This window comes from Microtus ochrogaster, chromosome 5 (assembly GCF_000317375.1).
Source record: "Microtus ochrogaster isolate Prairie Vole_2 chromosome 5, MicOch1.0, whole genome shotgun sequence".
NCBI lineage: Eukaryota > Metazoa > Chordata > Mammalia > Rodentia > Cricetidae > Microtus > Microtus ochrogaster.
In genome coordinates, this window is record NC_022012.1 from 80247825 (window position 1) to 80256985 (window position 9161).

Consider the following 9161-nt stretch of genomic DNA (forward strand, 5'->3'; position numbering starts at 1 on the left):
TGCTCCTCCGAGTGCAGACGTCCCATGCTGCAGTGCTGGGGTCCAAGGAAGGGCAGGGGAAGGAAGTTCGAAAGGCCCTTGTCTCATCCCTAGAATCTATGAGCTGCTCACCAACCACATGGCATCAAATCCCCAACTTTCTTCTGTGAAGCCCAGACTTCAGGTACTTTGGTAGAGCAGGCAGAGCAGAGATGCTTCCAAGAGGCAGGGCATGGGGGGAGGGCAGACTGTTGGATCACTGGTAAAACCCAAAGGTTGCACTGACATCCTGGGAGCAGGCAGGAAATGCTAATTTGCATGCCACATGCATAGTTTTGCATATTGAGATAAGATGAGCTTATTAAAAAAAAAAAAAGATTACAGCATGCCCCTCTCTCGTTAATGCAGGAGGAGCGGAATCGAAAGTCTGAGCCTATCTACTGCCTCCCGACCAGCCTAAACAGTCACTCAGGACTGCTGGTGCCTCAGTTTACTGATTTGTCCCATAGGCTAATGTTACCCACTCAGAAGGTTCTTTTGAGACTTAGAGATCTTCTGATTTGGTCTTGGTAGGTAGTGAAGGTGGAGGGGTTGGAGCAGAGAGGAGGAATGGGGATTGGATTACTCTTACCTTTAGGACGCAATATCTAAGATTCATTTAATGTGCCTGTGTGACAAGGAACCTCCAAAGATGTCACTGATCTTGTTTTCTCTTGGCCATCTGCTGCTGGGCACGTGGCCTGACTTTAAGTATAGTTTGTTTCCCCAGTAAGGCTCCTTTGGAGAACACTAAATTTTCATTTGCATGTGGTTATCAATTGGAGATAGGGGCCTGTGCCCACTTTCTCGTTTCAGCTCCAGGACCCCATCTGGTGCAGCAGACCCATGCAGGCCCTGTGTGAGGTCAGATGCTGTGTTTAGAAGGCCTCCATGGCCTCGTTCTCTCACACTCTTAAACTCAGTGAGGTGAAGGCAAGGTCTCAAGACACTGCCAAGAGCAGATCTAGAGGAGGCAGTCACATGGGGTTCTTAGAGCAGTGTCCACCCTTCCCTCCAGGGAGCAGATCTGTAGGCCTGCCAGGCCCGACTCTAAGCAGTAGCAAGCAGAGGTGATTATTATCACAGTTATTTACCTATTTATCTATACTTGCTAATGCCCTATCTTCTGAGGGACCTGGGCATGCCTGGCAGACCTATTGTCCCTTGGATGCAATCCCAGCCCCTTTCTTGTCTTCTGTCTAAATAACCACTAGTGAACCCTGTCTAGAGTCTGCTCTCAGCCACCCCACGGCAACTGGCTTGGATCTTTAGGTAAGCTCTCAGTAGCTTATTGCAAACTTCTGAGTCCAGATCCTGATCCTCCTCCCCGAGGCCTCTCTTCCAGCGAGTCTCTCTCTTCACCTCTGCCTCCCTAAAACTTCTTCCTTTCTCATTTAGTGATCAAGCCCTCAGCAAGACCGTGCTGAGCTGCCAGACAGGGCCAGAGAGAACTTCCCAACAAGCTAGTGGGAGTCTACAGGTAGAAGCCTCCTTATTCTCCCTGTTCCCATCTTCCTCCTCAGTAAGGCCTCCCACTCACCCATTCCACCTTCCTAGAGCCTAGAGAAGCGTCCTGATAGCCTTAGACATAGCCATCTCTGACCACATGATAAAGCCGTGGTGGGCCCACGTCAGGATCCACGTATAGGCTGTGGTCTCAGAGGTGTCGCTGTTTATTGTGTGACTTACGGCAGCACCCAGAGAGCTCGGAGGCTCATCTGCCCAGTTATGGAGAGAGCGAGAGTCCACAGAGGCATTGCTGTTCTTGAAGGGATTCTGAGGCTTGGTCATCTCTAGAGTGGCGTTTTCTCTCTGCCCACATTCCGGACACAGGTAAGGTGGGACTAGAATTCTTGCAAGCCATGATTATTCCTGGACTGGTACCCTGGACAATTTCCTCTTCTGAACATCATGCCTTCTGAAGTAGAGATGTGTTGTGATCACACTGCCCTCTGTCAGCCAGGCTACTCCAGGGAAAATGTTAGGATAAGGCCTGACCCTTCTCCTTTTCTCAGCCCTACGATTCTTATCCTCCTGTTTCCCGCCACAAGTGCCGCAGGGCGCGTTCCGTTTTCTGAATAGCACTACTTCCAGCCAGCAGAGAAGGTGGGAAGTGTGTTTCCACACTAACTGGGAGAGCACCAGACCTATTGGCTTTGCCCCTTTGTGTAGCCTGAAGAATCAGAACTCCTGGCCATCAAACCTGCCCTAACAGAGCCCATTCTCTTGAGTGCTGCTTCTCTGCAGAGTCCCCTAGGTAACAGAGCAGCCTCCAATGTGGCATGACCTTCCCCTGCAGACTGTTCAAACCATCCCTTCTTGGATCAGCCTCACTGAAGAATTCATGGTTGGGGGGGTAGCTCGCTGGTAGAACCTTCACCCAATATGCACAAGGCCCTTGTCCAATGCCTGGTACAGAACAGCAACAGAAACAATGTTTCACTAGCGCTGGGGCTTTAAAATACTTTCTTCTTAAGAGGGCTTGAAGAAGTACTAAATAACAAGACTCCTAAATTCACTTGGAGTGTCTGTGAAGTCGATGGCTTCTGGGACAACAGACCTGGACTAAGAGAGCACTCTAGCCACTCGGGAGGAGTCACCTGCCTCCTCCTTCCTCTATGCTATGTCCCCTCCCTTTAGCCAGCCCCAGGGATAGATGTGGGGTCTGCAAGCACGACTGTGGCTCCAGCAGAGGAAACCTGCACCTGACCTACCTAGGGAAGCACCCATAGCTACCGGCTGAAAATCTCCCTTCCTTGACGTGGCCCGGGTTCAAAAGGAGACAGTACCACCCCCGGGAAGTAGGGACCTCACAAAATGGGGCACGGCTGGCTACAACCTTCACAACACAGAGCTCCCACTAGCTATGCTGCCATCTTGCACAGCCTCAGCTTCCCCTCCAGAGCCAAAAGAGGAGCCTCTAGCAACATCCATCTCCAGGCCTCGACAGATGGAATGCTGCCTGCCTCCCTCAGCATCATAGCTAAATGAAGTCATGATGGAATTGGGTGCTGCCCTCCTGCTATCTGTCCTTCAGAGGTCAGTTCACTAAGGGGCTGATGAATAAAAGTCAACGGTCACTTGGTCACTTCCAGCAGGGGAAGCAGACAGTTTTAGGAATTTCCCCAGGGTACTTTCCCAGCCTGTTGCTGGAGATTGTACTTCCTCAGGTTCAATCTCAGTTCGTTGGTATCTAGAGCCGGCATGTTGAAGCCTTTCTTTTCTTTTCTGTTTTTCCTTATTCCTGCCTACCCTGGCAGATTCTCCTATAGCCCTGGCTGTCCTGGAACTAAAAAAACCCACCTGCCTCTGCTTCCTGAGTACTGGGTTAAAAGTATGCACCACCATCTTGCTCTATACTCAGGTGCCTTTCTCTAGTGCCAAGAGGAGGGTGGTTGGTGTGAGGTGTGGTTCCGCCTCAGAAAGGCCCCTTATAGGAAGGGGCTCTCTCACACCTGACATGCTGTGCGGAGGTGGCTCATTCGGGAGAAGCATCCCTGGCCTGTTGACTTCATTGACCAATTGATCAAGGTCCTCTTTGCCTCAATCTCTACACTTGCAAAATGACCAAGTTAGGAACAAACCATTTCCAAAATCACTAACTGGGTGCTAGCAGCCTGGGCAGGACACAATTCTGCCCAGAATGATCTTTCCTTGATGGGGACAGTATCTGGCCCTCACCCTCTTCTGGTGGGATGGAGAAGCAGCTAGCAGAGGGGGCAATTTGCTGTGGCCACCAGGCAAAGGTGCTGAAGGGACATTAGGCAGTGATGAAAGGCTGCGCTGCCAAAGCCTGACTTAGCTTACCATCGACACCCTTCACTTCCACCTGGAGGCAGAAAAACACATCTTGTGGAGAAGTTAGAGCTGCTGTCAGCCCTGGCCAGGGGCTCTGAGGAGACTTTTATTTATTCGAAAACCGTTCAGACACCTAATGCTCTGCTGAGGAGACAATTTCTCTCTTTTATTTGTCCTCATTTTCTCCTGCCAGAGTGGGATGAAGGTCTGAGGAAAGCGAGCAAGACCAGCGTCTGGGCATTTCTGCCACAGCAGTGGGAAGGAGGCATAGAGGGCAGAACCCCAACACCAGCGTGGGCTCGCGCGCTCTCTCTGTATGTGTGTGTGTGTGTCTGTCTGTGTCTCTGTCTCTGTCTCTGTGTGTGTGTGTGTGTGTGTGTGTCTGTGTCTGTGTCTGTGTCTCTGTCTCTCTCTCTCTCTCTCTCTGTGTGTCTGTCTGTCTGTCTGTCTGTCTGTCTTTGTCTCTCTCTGTGGTGGAGGGGGTTTGAACCCAGGGCTTTGTGTTTGACAGGCAGAGAAACACTGTATCACTGAGCCACATCCACATCTAATCCGGGCCTTGGATCTTTCTGTTTACTGAGCCCCTGGATGAGCCCCCCCTTTTCCCGAGCCTCAGTTTCCACATCTGTAAGATGAGCAGGTGGGTCCAGATCTCACCGAGGAACACCAGCTGTAGGACTACACAGGTGTCAGTGTAACCATGACTGTCTGTACAGAACCTGAGCTAGAAGGAAGCCTGTTACAAGCAACAGAAGTAGTGTAGACTGCTTCCCTAAGCTCACAGGGTGATTGACATATTTTTACTTTCCTTCTTTATGGATGAGGTTACCCAGGGTCCTGGAGCCCTGGGTACAACGGTAAACAGCCTGCCTTGACATCTTATCATACGCACCTCATGCTGTCCCGGAGACCACACTGTCCATCTTCCTGCCTCTGCTGGGAGCTCATTCTTGGTTGCTCATGCACACTTTCCCCAGAGAAAGGGCCCAGCTCACTCCTACCTCAGGCCTTTATGCAGCCTGCCTGCCAGCGATGCTCCCTTGTCCTCCATTACACAAACACTCACGTTCTTGTCTGCCCTTTTGTGCCACTCCCAGGGTCCTCCCCTTTCCTGACTGCCTGGGTCTCGTAGAGCACAGTAATTCTATGTCCTGTTTGATTATGTGCTTTAAAAAAAATCAGCATGCATGTTTGAGGTATTTATCATATCTTTCCTGTGTGTCGCGTTCCCCTACTAAGTAGGGAGTTCCCAGGAACCATGGACCAAGCCTCTTCTAGAAGCTCGGATTTACCTAATTAATCAGAGTTCTTCACTCGAGCAGGTGATCTGAGTTCAGTGACCCCTGTGATAATGGCCATCTAAGTAGGCAGCTACTGTTGCAGTATAAAAAGTTCTTGCTCTCCTGTGGGCCCCAGATCAGGACTGTAGCTTTCCCTGCTCCCAGAGGCCAGGATGAGCATGTCAAAGTCAGGTCTGAGGCTATGACCAGCCTCCATCTTCATCGTGGGAGACAGATCTGGAATAATAACACCATCTCCAGAGTCAAAGCCCCATGTCCAGACCTTCACTAACATATTAGTGGCTTTAGGTAAGTTTCGTCATATCTATGGACCTCAGTTTCCCCTTAAATCTAAGAAGATACTGGAGGTTCTGCCAGTCTGAGCCCACGATTTTACAGGTGAAAGGCTTAAACTCCACCTCACTCTATCACAGTGAATATTAGCAATTTCACTAAGGAGATTTAAAGACTTTTTTTGTTCTTAGTTTTAATCAAATTTGTTTATTTTTTGATACAGGATCTTACTATGTTGTCCAGGTTGGCCCTGAACTCCTGGGCTCAAATCCATCCTTCAAGTCTCAGACGATCCAGTCTCAGCTGGAAAGTATTCTCTATACGGTCAGAGGTGGAGCCCTCTTCTGGTTACATATGGAGGTTACAGTTCATCTGCACCATGCTTAGACTAGGGCATTTGGGGGAGCACACCCCTGCTAGTCTTGCAAGGCTGAGCTGGAATCTTTCCTCCTTTTCCAGGAAGCTCCCACTTGCTTCAGTGTAGGGTCTGCCCTTCCTAGGGGATGTGTGACTCCTCTGTCTTTCCTCACTAAGCACTTGCTAAACGCTGAGTCCTGCCCTAAGAATATTACATGCTTTGGGTTTTGGCACTAGGTGGATGAAGACACAGGCGGAATAGATTTGCCTACGTAATCCATAATGCCTGTTGCCAAAGTTGATCCACCTCACTTCCAGATCAGGCTACACTTCCTGGGCATAACTCTCGGGCTCCTTAACCGCCCTCCTGTTGGCTTCTTTATGCCAAGATTTCTTTGTTCTTTCTAATGGCCACAACCTATATAATACCTGGAGAGTGTGAGAAGGACTGGAGAGCTTTAGGTGCCAACCTGATGAAAGGAGGGAGTGTGGATGTCTTTCAGACCCCCAGGCAGAAGCCATCACTTGTGTGTGGCTGAAGAGGAAGCAGGAGAAATGGGGGGAGGCCCATCCGATTGTGGAGGGGCTGTGCTAGTACTTCCTGGCATAAGTAGTTTGATGGTCTCTTGAATATCCTGTGCCCAAATGGTAAAGGTGCAAGAGTGTGCCCCCCAGGGAGAAGAAACTAAGGCCTCAGGGCAGGGGTTTTCACTCAAAGGGTTGCTGGACAGCCTGTAGGCTTGAGGGGAAAGTTGGGCTGTTGAAGGTGGGGTAGTTTGGGGTAGAAATCTTGCTGCCCTGGCATAGTAAATATTCCTGCTTGACTTCCTCTTCCCTTGGTGGTTTGGCTGAGCATAAGGCCTCCTTGGTACATAGTGAGTTCTCTTTGGCACATAGTAGGTTCTCCATAAAGCTCCGTCAATCTCTCTGGCTACTGATCTGACCTCCTGTAAGGCATAGAAACAGCTCCTGCCAGGTCCCTGTCAAAAATTGGTTTCCTTCTGCTGGCTGCAATGTTACATGCCCCTGCCACCCAACACCTTCCAACACCTTGGTCAGATGGGTGGGGCTAGGCTTTTCCTGCTGAACCCATCTGCCTGCTGTGGACATCTCATTCTCTGGTAAGCCACAATTGCTCCTCCCCAGATCTTAACCTGTGGCTGGAACCAGCTGCCAGGAGGCTGAGGATATTGTAAGTCTCCCAAGTCGGAATGTGTAAACTCTTACTACCCATTTACTCTTAATTACCTCCCCTCCTTATTTGTCTTCCTTTAACGGCCTGTCAACCAAAATCTCCCGCCTTTCCCTCGGCGCCAGCGGCCTCAATTAGGTGCACATCTGCGGAGGCTGAGAGTGAAATGCCCAACTGCCAGCGCTCCCTGCCGAACTGGCTGGCCCCAGGTGCTTGGCGGCCTGGGTTCTCTCCGAGGACAGTACTGCCATCTTTGTGTCAAAGGTCAAGCGGGCTGTCCCTGACATGTGTCAGGACATTGCAGAGTCTGCCTTGGGAAAGTGCCACCCCTTAGAAGAAACCAAAAAGGGATTACATCCTTTGGGCTGAAGAGTTATTTGTCCAGACAATGAGCGGGGGAAGGCATCTCGGGCCAGTCCTCCCTGCATGTGAGGGATACAGATGTTAGAGACAGGAGTCAGCAGGCTAGGAGGGGGATGCTTAGCCCAGGCTGACTGACTCCAGTGCAGGACTCTGTCTTTATTCAACTTGGTGGTGGGACTGCCCTGTCCAAAGCCAGGGACAGGGAGCAGTGGGTATTTGACTCAGTCACACATCTGGCTCAGGGAGGCCCCTGAATGTGTCTCCTTATAGAACTGGCCTGATGCAGCCTCCCATAGTTCACTAGGCCCTTCCTTTCCTGTCTGTCAGGTCCCAGGAACTAGTGGCACCCCAGGACCTCTGGTCCCCTTTGATATCATTGATGGGGCCTCCTGATTTTCAGTATATTGCCAACCTGGCCCTGAAATGTCACTCAGAAAAGAGGAAGCCATTCCTTTGTCACGTCCTAACTGACAGGAGTGGGGCAAGGATGGGAAGCCCACAGCGGAGCTGGAAATCAAGGAAAGGTTGTCCTGCGTCTCTACAGCCTCTGTAGCCCGCAGCCCAGAGGCCACTGTTCTCTCCTCTCTCTGAAACCTCTCCTATGCGTGGATGATAGGTGACCTACCCAGGCGTGAGACAAGAGTCCCTGGGCATCTCTGAACTGAACCCAGCAATTAAGAACCCCTTAGCTTCATGTTTGGCAGAGTCTGTGAGCAGCTACTGCTAGAGGGGCTCATCCCTGTGCCAGGCTGTCAGGGAGCATTCTCATCAGTGGGGGAGGGGGACAATGTGGAACTCGAGGGCCAACTTCAGCAGTCCCAACTGTGAGGGCTTCCACTACCAGGCCATTTACCCCTTCTCATCTTTTCCTGGCAATGACACTGAGGACCTAGAGTGAATTCCTAAGAAAAAGGTGGATTCTGAGAAGGTGGCCCACAAGCTGAAAGTTACACAAGCCTTATTTTTGTAACTATAGCAGGGAACTGCCAGGGGTCACTAGGATAGAAACGAATGGATTGTGCTGGGGTTTGCTCCCTGACCCTCAGCTAGAGGCTGCGCAAGTCCAGGGAGCTGAGGCTTGGGCTCCCCTGCACACGTTGCCTTGGCGGTAAAGAGGAGCAAAGCAAAAACAGAGGTCTCCAACCACCCGTACTCCCAAGGAGCTAGAATCAAAATCCTTTCTCTCTTTCTCTTTTTTTCTACCAAGGGCTGGAAGTGCAAGCCACCCTATTCCCCGCAGGAAGAAATCTTGAGGTAGCTAGAACTACTGTGGGTGGGACAGCACTGCCACCCTCCTCTCTGGTCTGCCGAAGCCTGCCATTTCACCATTAAACCTGTGACTCCAGGCCTTAAGCCTGTTGAAGGTCGAGCCCCATAAAAGTCAGATGTGCAACCGCCTAGGAGAGTTCTCACAGGGCAGAGGGATGTTCCCAGGTCTAAATTGGGGGTGGAGGTGGGGACACACACTGGCGCTCGGACAGAGGCTGGGACTTAGGACTCGCGGGCCCGGACCCAGATCGGTTGCACGAGCCAATAGGGCAGGCTCGGGGGTGAACGGGGACGAGGGGCGCGCGGGCACAGGCGGGCGCGTGGCCGCGGCGAGGGCGCGCAGAGGCGGGCCGGCCGAGGAGAGAGAGGGAGGGAGGGAAGGAGCGACAGGGGAGGGCGGCGCCGGCAGGTTGGCGGCGGCCGCTATTTGAGCGCAGGTCCCGGGCCAGGCGCTCAAAGCGCTTGGAGCCAGCGCGGCGGGGAGATCGTAGCGCGCAGCCCGCAGAGGCGCTGCGGCCAGTGCAGCCCCGGAGGCCCCACGCGGAAGAAGGAGGTGGAAAAGAGGCCGGATTGCCTCCCGCAGCCAGCCG